We start from the raw sequence: 17,452 nt of genomic DNA, 5'->3' as shown, positions 1-17,452 counted from the left end.
AGCTATTCACCAAGAACAGCCTCCCCCCACCCAGTTCTGGCCAGATAATCCACATACTATAAAGTAGTGATGTGCAGGCCAAGAAAACTCATTACTCATTACAAAACCCAATACATTTCCCTAACAATCAAAATGTTGCTATTGTACTCGCACTCAACCCATATGAGCATCTTCCTGCTCTGTACTTTACTTTTGCACGTGCCTCTGGTTCCAAGAGTGAAAATCTTTGGGATCAGTTTATTATCATTGTATCTAAAATGTCTGCACACTTAATCCTGTATATAAGGGCATTGAGGTGACACCTTGGAAAACAAAGGTTGAGAAGCACTATTTTATATATTTTCTATATATTCCATAATCTGTTTGTTGCTTGTGATGGCAGAACACTCAATATGCTTTTGCTTGTGTACTTTTTAAAAAAAAAGCTAACGGCACCATCTACTGGATTTCAGCGAGATTTTAGAATGCATAAATGAATTCAGTGCTGGGATTTCTACTCTTTATGGCCTTTTCAACCGTAACATTTGTGTTTTTCCTATTAAAATGCAATTAAAGGGGTATATTAAATATGTAATGACCAACCGCTTTAGATTAACAGAGCTCAGGTAATCCCCCTGCAAAATAAACTTCTGTTTATCTATGAACTGTTAAGCCAATTACCTATCTCTCATGAACCAAACATGGAGGTGCCCTAATGGAAAAATTATTAAATGTTAACTTATTCAGAGTGATTCTCTGAGCACTTTTGTAAATATATAATTTTTTAGGTTTACCCAAGTATGTTGAATGTAGAGGCCCCAAAGCGAAGACACCCCATATGATCTATCATTTCTGTCATTTCATCTACTGCAAAATCAAAACATTTACAGCATTGTATAAGGGATAAAGCTACAAAAAATATACTCACCCCGTAAAGCCATATATTTTTGGCAAGTACACGTTCACCCAAATCCAAAATGGGTACACATGTCTTTCTACTCCAAAGTACCAATCGCACAGCTTTCCTAAAGACATTTCAGAAAATCACCTCAAAACATCCACTTTGCAGCATCTAACTCCCATATATCATTAGGTACCAAGATAAAACACTCTAAATATGAACGCCAGGGGTCCACTGAACAGTTTGATACAGAATGTGCATAGGTTTATCAAAGTACATGGCATGTAAAGACCACATAATATACCTTGTGCATACTTATTTCAGGGCATACATTTCCAAAATACCAAAGCGTGTGGCCTGTACAGACCCCAAAATTAAAATAATGCATACCAAATTTATTCCACTGCCAATTTACCTTCTATGAACAAAGTCTGTGTATTATGTTGTAAGAACCCCTAACAGTTAAAACCATATTTTTGGAAAGTACACACTCCAAATGGGTATTATGTCTTTCTACTCCAAACTAACTAACTGCAAAGCTACGCTAAAGGCAGCGGTTTTTATGACATTTCTGAAAAACACCTAAAATATTGCAATTTGCCGCACTTATCTTACACAATTTTTTTTCATACAAAGGTAAATTACCCTATATATGAACGCCAAGGATCTAACGAACAGTTTCATGTTCAATATATAGTGAATAAAGTACCCCCTCTTGTAAAATATAGGGATATTATAAGTTACCGAGGAGTTTCATGACCATATAAAAATATGAGGCCGAAGGCCGAGTGTTTTTATACAGGTCATGGAACTCCGAGGTAACTTATAATATCCTCATATTTTACAACTGGGGGTACTTTATTTATTATAATACACAAGTGAGTCATGTGACAGAAATTACATCACTACTCACCGTTTATAACTGATGACATCAGTACTCACCGTTTATAAGGATATAATTTACAAGATATTCACGGCTTTTGTGTATTATACATAGATATACCAAAGTATGTGGCTTGTACAGACCCAAAAAAAATAGTGCATATGAATCAAGGGTCGAATTTCGAATTGAAAAAAGTTCAAAATTCGAATTCAAAAAGACCAACCGAAATTAAGTCGAAGTTTTTCTTGGTCAAATAGGTCAGTTTTCGATCTAATAGGTCCGTATTTGGCCGAATTCAAATGGTAATATTCTAAGGAATCGCGCATTCGATCAAATTTGAAATGAAGTTTTTCCAAAAAAAAACTTCAATTTTTCAAAGTCCACCAATTGACTCCAAATGGGTTTTAGGAGGTCCCCCATAGGCTAAAACAGCAATTTGGCAGGTTTTAGATGGTGAATGGTCGAAGTTGAATTTTTAAAGAGATCGTACATGATACATTTCGATATTCTAATTTTTGGATTTTTTTCAAATTCAAATCGAATTTTGACTATTCCCTAGTCAAAGTACACAAAAAATAGCTCGAAATTCGTATTTTTCTCTTTCAAAAATTCACCTCGACCTTTGATAAATCTGCTCCTAGGTGTTGTAAGTAGGGATGCAATGAATCCACTATTTGGATTCAGCCGAATCCCTGAATCCTTGGTGAAAGATTTGGTCGAATCCCGAACCAAATTCTGGATTCGGTGCATCCCTAGTTGTAGCAAAGCTACACTAAAGACAGTGGTTTTAATGACATTTCTGAAAAACACCTAAAATATTGCAATTTGCCAAATTTATCTCACCAAATTTCTTGCATACAAAGTTAAATCACCTAAAATATGAATGCCAAGGGTCTAATGAACAGTTTGTTGCCCAATATGCATATATGCAGCACATCATACACAGTCAGGGGCCTTTTTTCACACACGGCGAATTGGCAGCTGAGAAAATTCATATGCGCCATTTGTGGTCCGTACATGCCACCATGTCTTGTGACACATAATAAATAGTGAAAAGGGAAAAGTGTATGTGCACCCAGGGATGTGCATGAATGTAAACATAGAATAGAAGAGTGTAAAGGAGAACTAAATAAGTGTGTGTTTCACTACCATACATACCTTCACATTTCACTTATACATGTATACACACTATTGTGCAACTGCACATATCACTCTACTTTGTTTTTAATTACAACACCTGACTTCTACTTTTCTAAAATGGGCGTTGGTTAAGGCAGTCTCTCCCTCTTAAAAGCCGCTCAGCAGTTGGCGGGGGAGGATTTAGCACAGAGTTTGAAACCAAGGCACAGGAGATGTTTATATTAAGAATTGGTACTATACAGAGAGGTAATATTCCTTTTTTACTATAATTAGAGATAAATAAGTTGGGGACCACCATGTGGGGTTTCACCTTGACGTGGTATGGTGGCTTATCAATATTATGATCATAACTTTGTAACAAAAAAACCCTGTTTCAAAATTACATGCACTTGCATATTTACTTGAATTATTTAGACAGGGCTTTAAACTTTTTGAAATTGGCCTCAGGTGTGCATCCACAAACCCCCATAGTTATGTTATTCACCTATGTCATTATACTGTACTGTAACACCAGGTCTACTGAGAAGGAAGATGTGCAATATTCATCTGTTATTTGTAGACTTCCGAGCAAAAGTCTTGATTGATTTAGCATTCATAGCTTTCAATACAATTACTTATTTGTTTCTAATCGTTAAATATAATTCACTTTGTTTGGATACAGCTATATTATTAGGGATTATGCAGAAAAGTGTGTCATGCCTCAAGTATGCTTTGTTCAAGTAAATTAAATCAGCATTTTGCCTAATGACTGCAGTAAAGCTGGATTAAGATACACAGAAAACGAAATTCAATTATTATTTGCACAACGATTTTTTTGATAGAGCTTAAAACTGCAATATGTCTATATTTCACATACTGTAATCTATAAGCATTATTCAAGGTGTTTTTGAGGGGTATTTGATTTGATTACCTTCATTATGGTTTTGACAACAGACTGAATTAATTTTGCTTAAGTACAAATTATTTTGCTTTTGGATGGATGGCAAAACTAATACAAGCATGATTAGAACTGCAATGCAATAGCCAATTAGCAACTAGCAACTGTAGCACCAACAATGGAGCACAAACATAAATATATATCACGCATGAAGGCACCACTCGGTGCGCATGTGTAGATGGCACTGCGCTGCGCCAACATTTTTTTGGACAATCTGAATATCGGGAGAGGGGGGTCTGGCCTGACAGGGACCCATGAAGGTTGGGGCCTGCCGGGTTTTTCCCATTGTCCCGCCGGGCCAGTCTGACCATGGTATGTGACATTGCACTTCATTACTACTTTTAAATGTTGCAGGTTTCATCCAGAACAATATAATATCTAAGGCCCCATTTGCAATCACAGCTTACTAGAACCAAAATTGGATCAGCGATGTTAGATTAGATATCACAAATCTGTATTCAACTGAATATGATTTCTTTTCTTTTCTTTTGATACGCAAGTTAGATACGTTTCCATTCACAAACCCTTTTTCCTAAATTGTATCCCATTAAATTGGTGAACACCTTTACAATCAAATCACAATTATCCATTGCAAAATCCTTGCATCCTATCAATCTCACTGCTTTTTGCAGCATGTCTTCTTCACTCTCTGAAAACCAGCTATATAATTAAATAGGTATGGGCCCTGTTTTCCGGAATGCTTGGGACTTGGGGTTTTCTGGATAATGGCCATTATACTTAAAAAACAGTTAAACATGAACTTACCCATTAGGCTTGTTTTGCCTCCAATAAGGATTAATTATATCTTAGTCAGGATCAAGTACAAGGTATTGTTTTATTATTACAGAGAAAAAGGAATTACTTTTTAAAAATTTGAATTATTTGGATGAAATCGAGTCTACAGGAGACAGCCTTTTTGTAATTTGGAGCTTTCTGGATAATGGGTTTTTATGGATAACTGACCCTGTACCTATAAGATACCAATGTAGATAGCAAAGCCATATTCTACAAGGGTAAGAGCCACCCAGTTATGGACCCATCACATTAGCAGCAATGCATAAAGCATGTAGAGAGTACAAAGTTTACATGAAGGATTTGATCATAGCGGCAAAGCTTGCTCTGTTTTACATTTGCATTGTGAGAGTCAGTAGCTTTAGTGGTTGGTATCTCAGTGTTTTCTGAGCTTTCTCAGAGCTTGGCACTACACTTGTCCATCTTTGTTGGAGCCTGCAAAGGTATGCATAGATAACACATGAACTTGAAGCAAGACAACAATCCATCGGAGATACTTGATGTTAAGAGCTTCTTGCATGGATGGCAAAACTGATAGAATACAAGCATGAATAGAACTGCAATGCAATAGCCAATTAGCAAATGTAGCACCAACAATGCAGCACAAACATAAATATATATATCAACTTTAAAAATGTACCAAAGAAGAAGAAGGCTGGCATTTTCAATTAGCCTCAGCATGTAAAATACTACCATGCAGTACCAGTTTTGTGACTTGTTGATTAAATCCCGGTTGTTAATTTTGAGCAGGACACTAGACCAACAGAACACGTTAATTCCTGCATAGAGAAAGGTAAGAAAGCAGAGAACAATGACTGTTCCAACTCTTGATAAGGCCTTCTCTATGTTTTCTGGAAAGGGAGATTTACTCTGCCAAAAAAGGTTCCATGGGTAGAAAAGGAAAACCAGGAAATCCAGCAGCACCACATTTTTAAAACTGAGCTGAAGAGTACCAGTACAATGACTATTTGCCAATTACCTCCTTTTTTTGGGTCGCTGCACAACATGGCAATCTCACTAGGAGTGCATCAGCTTGTTACAAAATTGTTTAATTCATGCATGTGTCATTGTTTTCAGGTATTATGAATTTAGAAAACATTTATAGAAGTTTTTTTGCTTAATCCTTGCCATATATAATCAATCAGTTAATGAGTCTTCACATATCAGTCAAGACTGATGTGTGTTGCCTTATACCTATAAGAAAACTGTGAATTTCATCAAGTACACACAAGATTTACCTTATCAAAGAGTGCTAAAAGCATTGCTTTCATTCAGGAATATTGATATAGTGCTCTAGCTAAGTGCATAAAATCCTAGAGCTGTGCAGCAAGAGCATACATTATTAATAAAGAGCTGCTTGCACACATAACAGTTTATAGTGAATTTGTCTGAATTGGTTACAGTATTAAACCATATTGTGGTATGTCATTCTCCTGTTTACTGTACTCTTCTGTTTGCTGTTTTTCCCTCTGGGGAAGTATATACTTCAGTACTAATTCTGAAACTGGGTGACATATTTTTTGCCTTATTAAAAATTACCTTTTATGCAAGCCCCTACTCTCAGATTATCTACAGTATCACCATATATTTATTTTTCCTTACATGCCTGGAATTCTAGAATAGATTCTGAAAATAAAATCCGTCTTACAACGAAGTACTGTGATTTCCTGTTCCAGGACACTAATGTAGAGTTGAAGTGTTAGCTGTGGTGCTGATCCAAGGAAAGCTTGAATGACTGAGGCCCGGCTTAGTGCAGCTCTTTGTGTGAACAGTTTTCCTTCAGCTTGACCCACTTCCTTCTCAACTTCAACTGAACAGTCTCCCTTGGGCATCTGCTTCTTTTTTGTGATGCAGAAATAAGGCTCTTCAACTTTTTCGGCTTTAAAATAGATGTAGAATACTTCAACACACCTATAAAATAACCATGTATCTCTAGTGACTACATATAGAAACCAGGAGGTGCGTAAGCTCAGTTATGTGAATTCATAAGAGGTGTACGATTCTAAATTCAATTTAACATGGATTCCTACCCAAAACAGTTTTTGCATAATGAAAAAAATTTAGTTATAAGCAGCTTAACAATACATTAATTAAAATAATTGATTTTAAAGTATCTGTAAATATAAATGCTGTGGAAAGTAAATCTAGCAACTATATGGAAGTAGAAGCAGAACAGGGCACAAATGACTACAGGGTAATGTGTGGGTATGAAACTGCCCTTGTGGTTGAAAGTGACCTCTAATGTTTCCTGGTGGCCAACAGCAAACAAACTTCCATTACTAAATGATTGGATTGAATCATTGAATAACAAAGAGGCAGGTTAATTAGCTAATGATGAAATGGACCTTATTGGTTGTGTGTAGTGTGTTATAGGGACTGGAAAGTCCCTATAACATACCGTACCTCTAATAAATGTAAATGTAAAGAGCTGTGTAGTATATATATACTGTATATGGATAATGAGATCACTCTACATGCTTATATTCACATATCCATTACACAACAATACTTAAAAAGTTTTTTCAAAAAACATGATTGAAGGTAGAAGGAAGACTTTTTAAATAAATTCTTACCAAAGTACTGAACTCATACAAGAGCATTATTGTTTATACAACCAAGTAATATAAAATATGGTGTGCTACCATCTGATATCTACTATTGGTAGATACCCTATACCAGGAATAGTGAAAAGACCTTTTGTAACTTTTTACTTACTTTTAACTTTACAATTTCAATATCTTGTCAAGTGTTGCAAGGATAGGCATGTAAAAGATTTTCAAGAAAAAAATGACAGTCATCTAGACAACCAAGTCTTTTAGCCCTAAGCATTTTTGTGAATTTGTCTCCTATACATAGATAACTGCCATGACTTGAGTTCTCTCATGATATCAGAATCTCCAAAGAGAAACAAAGTATAATATAAAGGTATGGTTAAAGGTTTTTTGTAGCTACACTTAAAAGAAAGCACTCCTAACTAGTGATGGACAATTTTGTCCTGTTTCTCTTCGCCGAAAAATTTGAGAATTTACCGCAAAATTCGTGAAATGGCGACAAATTCACAAAACGTATTGAAGACAATAGGCATCAAAATAATTTTAACTGGTGTCAATTTTGACATGCACAGCAATTTTTATATTTGCATCATTTTTATCCAAATGCATTAAAGTCAATGGGCGTCCTAATCATTTTAAAGCGCGACAATTTTTATGTGTGTGACTATTCTGATGTGCGCCAGAATTTTTTTTTCGATTTTGCCACAGTTTCACAGATTTATTCGCTGCCGGCGAAATGTGGAAATTCACCGCAAATTCGCGCCTGGTGAATTTATTCGCCCATCACTACTCCTAACTTATAGTCTTTTTTTTGTTGGTGCTTATGTGCTATGCTCAGAATGTTCTTTTAGCCTGTTTTCTAGCAAATCCATTAAAGGGCAAAGTGAATTATGGGTCATCAAAAATTGCATAGCAACATCCCAGTTCTCAGTGGAAAAGCTGAAAAGATCCCATAGAGATTTAATAATGGTATGAAATGATGTATTTAAAAGACTGAACAGGATGTGAGGGCACACAATAAAGACCTGTAATCACAAGAACACTTGGCATATGTTCCAGGGTGGGCCACTTTAAAGTTAAACACATTCATTCACATGAAGATTTGAAAAGGTTACAGCATTTAATCTAAAATACTGTGCTTAAAGCACATCCAACACAAAATTGGCAGTAGAGATCCCCTTTTTACATTTACTCATGATCTTGGGGATCTTATTATGTTAATGTATTACTGTGTAAAGAATGTGTGTAAATATGCCAAAAAGGCTTTAATTAACAATTATTTTCCATGAGTATTGTGCTTTTGGGCTTGTGACACCGTTGGCTCATAATTGAAAGTGTTTCCCTTCATCTAGTATACAACAACACCTTCCTCTAGCAATCAACTACAACTTTCTGGATAATAAATAGCCATACCTTGATACTGATACTAAATAGCCATACCTTGATACCGACTAAAGGTGTTAGCATACAAATGAATATTGGTATATTTAATCAGTCGTGAATTACAAAACTATTTGGCTTACCAAAATTAATGCACACAGTTTACTGCAGGCCAAAAAGAATATATAGCCCAGAGCTGCCATAGAAAAAGTTGTCTTTGGCTGTCAGTTGGACATTGATAGTGGTACACACTTTGAACATCCTTGATAATATCAAAATATTCATTGATGACATTTTGGCCCAAGAGACCCATCAGACTAGAGACCAAGGGCAAATGCACTCTATGTCCTACCCGTAACATTATAGTAAAGGAGCAATTAAGCTTATAAGGGGAGAAGTTTATAATAAAAATACACTGGTGTATAAAAATAAATGAAAAATGTCTGTAGTCTATACAAAAGTATGTGTGATTTATATCCAGCACTGCCTCCTCACTTAGATGATCAGAGAAGTCAAGCTAACCATGATAGCTTGGGTTTTATTGGTATATCTTACAAGCAATAAGATGCAATGAAATGACTAGAGATTTTTAGGTCACTAAACAGGAGAGTCAATTGAAACAAATAAATAAAAGCATATTAGTTATAAGTTATAACTAATATTAGTTATAACTTACCTCCATGATGATAAAGAGATCAGGGGCTGTACATTCTTTGCTAACTGAGAGCAAAGTGCAATAAGGCAGTCGCCGGGTTATGTATGCAACCAGTAAACCCCCGATTCTCTAAAGAATCGTTAATGAAAGAATGGTAACAACAGTGAGGCAGCAAAATGCGATGGGTGCTGATTCACTCGGCATCCCCAGGCAGCAACTGGCGACGCTAATTTGTGGGGATGTAGAGTGAATCTGTGCCTATTGCTTGTTATTACCTATCTGCTATTAGAATTCTTAAATTTTGAGTTTATTGGTAGTAAAGTGTTACTGAAAAATTTCTTTATAAACAACATTTTTTGTGAAAATGTTCTCCTGTCCTTGAATGAGTTCTCCCTGGTGAGCTGTACTTAAAATCTTGACTTTAACATCAGATGAACGCTGCACTCTTGAAAATGCAACATAAAGTTGACCATGACCAAACACAGGCTCAGATAGGTAAATGCCGACTTTATCCAATGTTTGTCCTTGTGATTTGTTGATTGTCATGGCAAATGCAGCCTTAATGGGGAATTGTCGTCGTTTAAGTTTAAAAGGTAATTCCTGGTCAGAACTGGTAAGGTCAATTCTGGGAATCAAAACAGTATCACCGCTATGGGATCCTGTAAGCACTTCTGCCTTGATAACATTTTGTCTCATGCTCTTCACAACCAACCGTGTACCGTTACATAAACCTTGCTTAGTGTTAGGGTAGGGGCACACGGCGCGATTTCGCCGCGATTCTGCGCTGGGCGAGTTGTCGCTGCGTTTTTTAAGCCGAAATAGCTTTGCTAACTTTGGCGCTGGCGTCAATGCAAATCGCGGCGAAATCGCTGCGCTAATTCACACGCGGCGATTCTTTTTCTACTGTCGCCCGGAAACGCTCAGCGAGGCAACTTCGGACGACAATAGAAAACGAATCGCCGCGTGTGAATTAGCGCAGCGATTTTGCCGCGATTTGCATTGACGCCAGCGCCAAAGTTAGCAAAGCTATTTCGGCTTAAAAAACGCAGCGACAACTCGCTTAGCGCAGAATCGCGGCGAAATCGCGCCGTGTGCCCCTACCCTTAAGGTTTCTTAACAGCATGACTATTGTTCCTACTTTGAGTATAAGATTGTGTTGTGGTAATCCAGCATTGTTGATAGTGTTTAAATATTCTAATGGGAAGTTAAGTTTCTCACTTTCGTCTTCAGAATCAATACAGTCAGTACTCAGAAAGACACAGCTTTGTCCAGGAAGTAATGCAATCACTTGGTTGTTTATCATGTCAACATCAATATTTTTTGGAGATAATATAGCCCGTTTTGCTAAAAATGGCCACCCACGCAGGTACGCAACCGGTTCCCCTCCTAGAGTGACGCTAGCGCCGCCATTAGACAAACTTGCAAAGGAGTAGCAAGATGGCCGACGCTTATACAGACTTTAGTGGGCGGATGACAAACTCGCAGAGGAGTAGCAAGATGGCCGACGCTTATACAGACTTTAGTGGGCGGATTTGGCAGTGGGCGGATGACAAAGTCGCAGAGGAGTAGCAAGATGGCCGACGCTTATACAGACTTTCGTGCAGGTACGCAACCGGTTCCCCTCCTAGAGTGACGCTAGCGCCGCCATTAGACAAACTTGCAAAGGAGTAGCAAGATGGCCGATGCTTATACAGACTTTAGTGGGCGGATGACAAACTCGCAGAGGAGTAGCAAGATGGCCGACGCTTATACAGACTTTAGTGGGCGGATTTGGCAGTGGGCGGATGACAAAGTCGCAGAGGAGTAGCAAGATGGCCGACGCTTATACAGACTTTCGTGCAGGTACGCAACCGGTTCCCCTAGTGTGACGGTGAGCGCATCTGCCTCCCTAGATCCTAACCTTCCAGCGGTCGCCGCCTGAGTGAGCAGGAAAGAAGAGGCGGCGGGAGGCAGAAGGAGACGGTGAGCGCATCTGCCTCCCTAGATCCTAACCTTCCAGCGCATCTGCCTCCCCGATCCTAACCTGTTCTGATCCTAACCTTCCAGCACATCTGCTAATCGAAGGCCGCATCTATGTCTTTCGGCTGAAGTTGCGCGCGCATCTCATAGATCCTAACCGAAGTTGCGTGCGCATCTGCCTCCCCTCCACTCGGGACATAGATAGGCCTTCGGTTAGTATATAGGATAGGGTCTGTAGGTTTGTTCTTCAGCTGAATTTGTATGTAAGTTGAAACATATACATTTACTTATTAAATGCAACAAGACATGTTTGTCTTAACATAGTATGTATTTTTACCTTTCTGTGCTCTGCAGTAGACAACGTGCACCAGAGGGGTTTGGGGCAGGTGGTTTATTAAAGCTAAATGCTAATAAAGACCAAGCAAACCACAGTACATTACTGTAATATCCTCTGTTTGTAAGTATGAGTTGTATGCAAGTTGTGTGTATGTAACTTGAGGTAGTAAATAGTTAGTCATAATTTACACCATGGAAGTGTGCCCCTCTTCTTTTTTTGTAGAATCCTGCCCTAAATAATTCATACTAATACATGAACAAAAATGTGCACCACGTGTTCTTTTTCAGCTTTTTTTTTTATTGATTCGACCCCTTATATATTGTGTGTCACCATGGAGATACGTTAGGTTTGACCATCATATTAAATATGATTAAATATGATTTTATTTATTTGTTACAGTTGAAGCTCCTGTTTGGTGAACTAAATATCTCTGATCATTTAATTGCATCGTATTGCTTGCAAGATATAACACTAAAATAAAAGCTACAGATTAATTTTTCCCTTGCCGACAAGACCATGAACAGGCACCTTGATTTTTCAGTGTCACTTTACAATGTTTTTATGTTTTAGTATTTGATATTGTGCTTCCACACACTGGGTTAGTACTAGTAATGTTAGAACAATATACATGCTGCTCCAGCCTAATAAAAGAGCATCATCTATCACTTATCTTCTTAACTGCCATAGATCCTTAGGGTCAGGGCACACAGGCAGAATCGGGGAGATTAGTCGCCCAGCAACAAATCTCCTTTTCTCAGGGGCGACTAATCTCCCCGATCTGCCTCCCCTGCCTTCCCGTCGGCTAAAATGTAAATCGATGGCGGCATGGCACTCGGAGCGATTCATTTTCTGAAGTCGCCCAAAGTTTTACAGCAGAAACATGGAAACTACGCTTTTACGTTTACACTATGACAGACATAGGGGAGATTTATCATGAATTGTGAAAAAAACATGATCATATAAAACATTATTTTATAGTCGCTACTAATAATGTTTTTTTACCACAATCATGATTTTATTTGCTATATTTAATTTATATGCCAATTAGACAAGTGTACTCAGAAAATATACACAAAGGGCGGAACTAGGGTTAGGCAGAAAAAGCATGGGGGGTGCCAGGCACATACCTTATATGCAACCAACCCCTAGTCCAGGCTTTTGTCACTACACCACCCGCAATAGCAATTACATTTACAAATAACTTTAAAACCAATGAAAATGCTTAATGAATGTATATTGGAATGTCTATTGGAAAGTTGCATGCCATTTTCTTTCACTATAGTAGTTTTTGGGTAAAGAATCCTTATTTCATATTTCAGTGATTACCTTTGATAAGTAGATCATTTTCCATGCTAGCCTGGGTGTGCTCTGGGGTAATCCTGTTTCCTTCCCACACTCCACAATGGACTCCTGTTCCCGCTATATGTGAATGTGATAGGGACTGATGTGAATGATTCTTACTAAAGCTCTCTGAAGTATGTCAGCACTATATAAACGCATATGTTCTGCAGTATGTTAAAACAAGGGCTATTTTTTATAGATTATATTCAGAGAAAGGTTCTTTTTTAAGTTGCTATTTTATGTGGCACACTCCTCTGCCTGCAGTTTTGATGGGCGGGGAGGATCTAGCCCTCTGATTGAAACCAATGCCAAGGCCAGGAGACACTTATCCCAAGGAATGCTACTATGCAGGGAGGCACATGCCTTTTTATACTATGACTGGAAGTAAATAGTTAGGGACCACCGTCTGGGGTTTACCTTGATGTGGTATGGTGGCTTACCAATTTTATGATTATAACTTTGTAAATAAAAACACCTGTCTTTGTGAGCACATGCACTTGCATATATACTGAATTACTTATGAGACAGGGGACCAGGGAATGTGCATTGATTAATTGACCAAACCAGGAGCACTTCCATTGGATTTAAATACATTTTTACTTAGTCTTCAAGTGCTCCCACAACCCCCCTTGTATTTTTGTGTTGTAGCCAGAAGCCAGGGCCGCTCTGGCCATGAGGCAAGGTGAGAATCTTGCCTCAGGCGGCACGGAGTGGCCAGTTACCATGGGAGGCAAAAAGCCGCCTCTGGTAACTTTAACAGCAGAATTTCCGTTTTTTTAAACGGAAATTCGACTCTTCTAGTGCAGCAAGCGCAATAGCACTCACTGCACTAGCAATGCGACACCTCCTCAACCCACTCCGGCGCTACTTGTTAGAAGCTAGAAGTTAGAGGGGGGGGGCAGCATCAGGGCTGCTGCCTCAGGCGGCACCAGCCCCTGAAACGCGCCTGCCAGAAGCTGCAGGTTAAGCTTCAATGTGGTTTGAGGCACCCCCACCCCCTTCAACAAATGGTGGTCTCATGCCTTTAAAAATGGGTGTTGGTTTGGACCGTCAATAGCGTTCATTTGCACTCTATCACTCTTTTCACTCTGGCGAACAATCGTTTAGTGAACATTACCTCTTTCGTCAGAGTTGACTTCGCCAACTCAAACCAGGCGAAGTGCTAAAAAGCAGCTAGATCTTCCTCAATCTTCTGTCACTTACATCATATCCTGTGAGCTGAAAATGCATTAAAGTTCAAAAAAAGCTGGCGACTTTTCCTTTTTGGAAGCGGTATTGGCTGCAAAAATCCTAATTTACTTTTTTGGGTTTTCTCCACACATTTTATAACGTATGGTACATTAATTTTACAGTGGGCTCATGTGTAGGGCATTATGTTTACTCTCTTGTCTTTATTAATGTTCCTTGGACATGTTTAATAAAAAGTGGTAACTTCAAGCATTTGCACCATTTATAATAAAGACCTCCATACAACTTTAAATTACCTGCCATATGCAAATCACCTGACTAGGGGTCCCAGTTGCAGAAGGTGCAGCAGCAGCACCAGCGGTCTGTCCCTGCCCAAATCCTGGTGGATAAAGAGAAGGCTCAGCTGCACCAGCACACACGGCAGGAGGTTCTGCCAAATCCTATCCCTGGCTGAATTGTACGTGATGCTCAAACACAGGGCTGTCACTGTCTTTGCAACAAACAAGGCTGCTGATACTAGAACTGAGCCAGGGAATTTCATTCTGGTCTTACCACATCAGATAACTGAGGGTCAGACACAGAGCAGCAACCCAGGCTCATGTCTGTCAGGCACAGGACACTGTATATCCACCCATGACCGGCTGCTGCCCTCCCTCATCTCAGCCACTAACATCCCAGAGACACACAGTGATGCTGATGCCGCTCTCAGTGTTGCACCTGCTGGGTGGGACCTCATTATAAACATGCCTGGGAACCAAAGGAGAGGTGCCAGTCACAATCTTTCCTCTGCTTGTGTACGTTACTCTTCTCTCTGTCAGGTCCACTCACATTGCATCTCTGTCTCTAGGCAATACTATGTGAATACAAGTGGTGTGAATGTTTTATTAGAAATTCCTGTGATCACAGCAAGCACATTTCAACACTGCAGTGAGTGCACTAAGCATGTCCTAAAATTGCCAAGTAATAGTAGAATTTGACAGGCCACTGCTCTAAAATGTTTAATTTACTTTTCATGAACATTGTGGGGGATTGTTTTCACATTTTTCATCTATTTTGTGATCCAACTGATGGGAAGGCTGGCAAAGTAAGATAGAAGGTTATTTGCCTTCCCCATCCAGACAGGACAATATCATCATTTTGGGTAGGACTGAAGCACCAAATGGAAAAAGCATAACAAAGGACTGTTTGTTTTGTGCCTTCATTTATAGCTTGTGATGCTTACTGGCCATACTCGTTTAGGAATTATAGGGGAGCGTTCTTCACCAGATATGCCATTCAGTTTGTTCTCTCTTCCCTGGATGTTCTATTCCAGGCATCCAGTTCTCCTCAGAATAGCGTAAGCATGTGGGAGCAGGCCTGGACTGATAATCGGTGTTTTCTGCAAGTACCAGAGAGGCTGATGTTAGTTGCCATAAACAGTTACTATTTATTAGGCTGGTAGGGCTGTTTGAGCCTCTGTGTACCTTTAAATACCAGGACCAAGTTTCAATCTCAGTACAGGCCTGTGTGTGTGTGAATCAATAACATGTACAGAGTAACTCAGGGGCAGAACTACCAAGGGTGCAGTAGGTGCGATCTCACCAGGGTCCGCACCCCCTTCGAAGAGGGGGTTGCTATGCCTGCACCTGGGCCCTTGCGCTAATAGTTCTGTTACTTGAGTAACCACTAGTAGTTCTTTATTGTTTGTCTGCACAAAATGTTTCAGGCAGTACAGGCCCTTTTTCAAGTGTACATCAGTTCTATTGTATACCTCCAAACAACAGAGGTCTCTATAAAACTATATTGCAGAGAAGCACATGGGTAAAACCCTGTTTCATGTAAATAAACCATTTTTATAAGAATATTCTTTTTTGTGTAGAAATGTAAAGGTTTTTGTGTTAGTCTGTTTGGCTGGGTCCTTTTTTTCAGAGGGAGGAGTAGTTCCCAGAGTTTATAAAAAGGATACTCAAATGTGTTCCCTCTCTTTCTGGTACACCAACTCACTGGAGGATGTGGTGTGTGGCTGGGCCTGAGGTGACAGTAGGCCTCAGTATAGGAGCAAGCGTCAGGTCAGAAACTGTAATAGGTCACTATAGGAGTGACAGATTGGTTCAAGAAAGTTAGCTAAGGCTCCAACAAGGAGTTTAGTGATGGTTTAGTACCCTGTGGTAACAAGGCTGCCAGGTTAGGGACTCAAGTGGTTAGGCTCTTGGAGTGTAAGACCAGCTGTAAAAATCGCCTTCAATGGGGATTGTGCACCAAAAGCAGGCAAGGCGACTCAATTCAGAAAGCTGACTAACAAAGGATCAGACAGTATCAGTGAGTAATATTTTTGTATAAATGACCTGCTGACACTACTTGTTCGTGGAGTGTACCATCTGAGCATGCACCTTGAATATGTAATTAACCATTGAGAAGTGTACCACCAGTTTAAAAAATAGTTTGGCTGTTTTAAAGAACCACTGGTTGATCACTATTTGATCAAGAGTGATTACTGTGTGCTTACACCAGTGGTAATCCGTTCCTCTATCAAAAGGGGGGTCCCACCTGAAGATAAAAAGTCTAATTATATTGTGCCTAGCAGGAGTTGCTGGGAGTTGGACCCAGGGCCAGAACTAGGGGTAGGCAGGAGAGGCACGTGCCTAGGGCGCAAAGGTGGAGGGGTGCCTAAAACAGTACCTCTTCTGCCACATTGCCCCTAGTTCAGACCCTTGTTTCCCCAACTGTGGCAGCAATTTCTTCTTCTGGGACATGTGTGTATCTGTGGGACATGCACAATCTTCTGCCCAAGCATGCACGCTTGCAGAGCCGGGCCAACCCGGCCAGGCGCCCTAGGCAACCTGGCAGGCCACAGCGCCGGCTCTGTGCGAGCTCGACTGCGCATGCGCGAGATTTCACTCCAGCGCACATGCGCAGAAAAGCATTTATGCACAAGACACCAGGGGCAGTCGGGGAGAGACGGGACCAGACACGGGGTAGCTTTGCGCCCTAGGCATGTGCCTTCTCTGCCTACTCCTAGTTCCGGCCCTGCACGCTTGGCTTCTGGACGTGTCCGTGTGTTTGCACACATGCGCAATATGAGGGGGGCGATGTAGTTAGCCGGGTTGCCTTGGGCACTTGGCCGACTTGGCCCGGCTCTGGTTGGACCCCGGGTTTTGGAAGCAGTGTATAGTAACCAGAGGAAGGTTAAGGCAGTCCCTGAACCAAGCACCTGTTACATTACTATTATGTGCCATTTGGCAATCCTAAATAGACAATTGTCATTTTAAGTACTAAGGGCCGCCCCCTGGGATCCTACAATTCACAGTGCACACAAACAAACCAAAGGCATTAAACCAGAAATGCAGCTCTTCTAGGGCAGTCCCCTGGACTTGCGCCTGTACCAAAAAGGTAAGCTCTGGGGAGCAGGGGGGGCAGCATCGCAGGAGG

General features: G+C 40.0%; 1 pseudogene; it reads right to left on the bottom strand.

Moving 5' to 3' along the window:
* Nucleotides 1–4,884: 4,884 nt before the first annotated feature.
* LOC108708953 lies at nucleotides 4,885–14,585 on the bottom strand (annotated as a pseudogene).
* Nucleotides 14,586–17,452: the final 2,867 nt, after the last annotated feature.

This window comes from Xenopus laevis, chromosome 2S (assembly GCF_017654675.1).
Source record: "Xenopus laevis strain J_2021 chromosome 2S, Xenopus_laevis_v10.1, whole genome shotgun sequence".
In the NCBI taxonomy this organism is placed as follows: domain Eukaryota; kingdom Metazoa; phylum Chordata; class Amphibia; order Anura; family Pipidae; genus Xenopus; species Xenopus laevis.
Note: the sequence above shows the minus strand (reverse complement) of the source record. Positions and strands in the feature narration are given on the sequence as shown.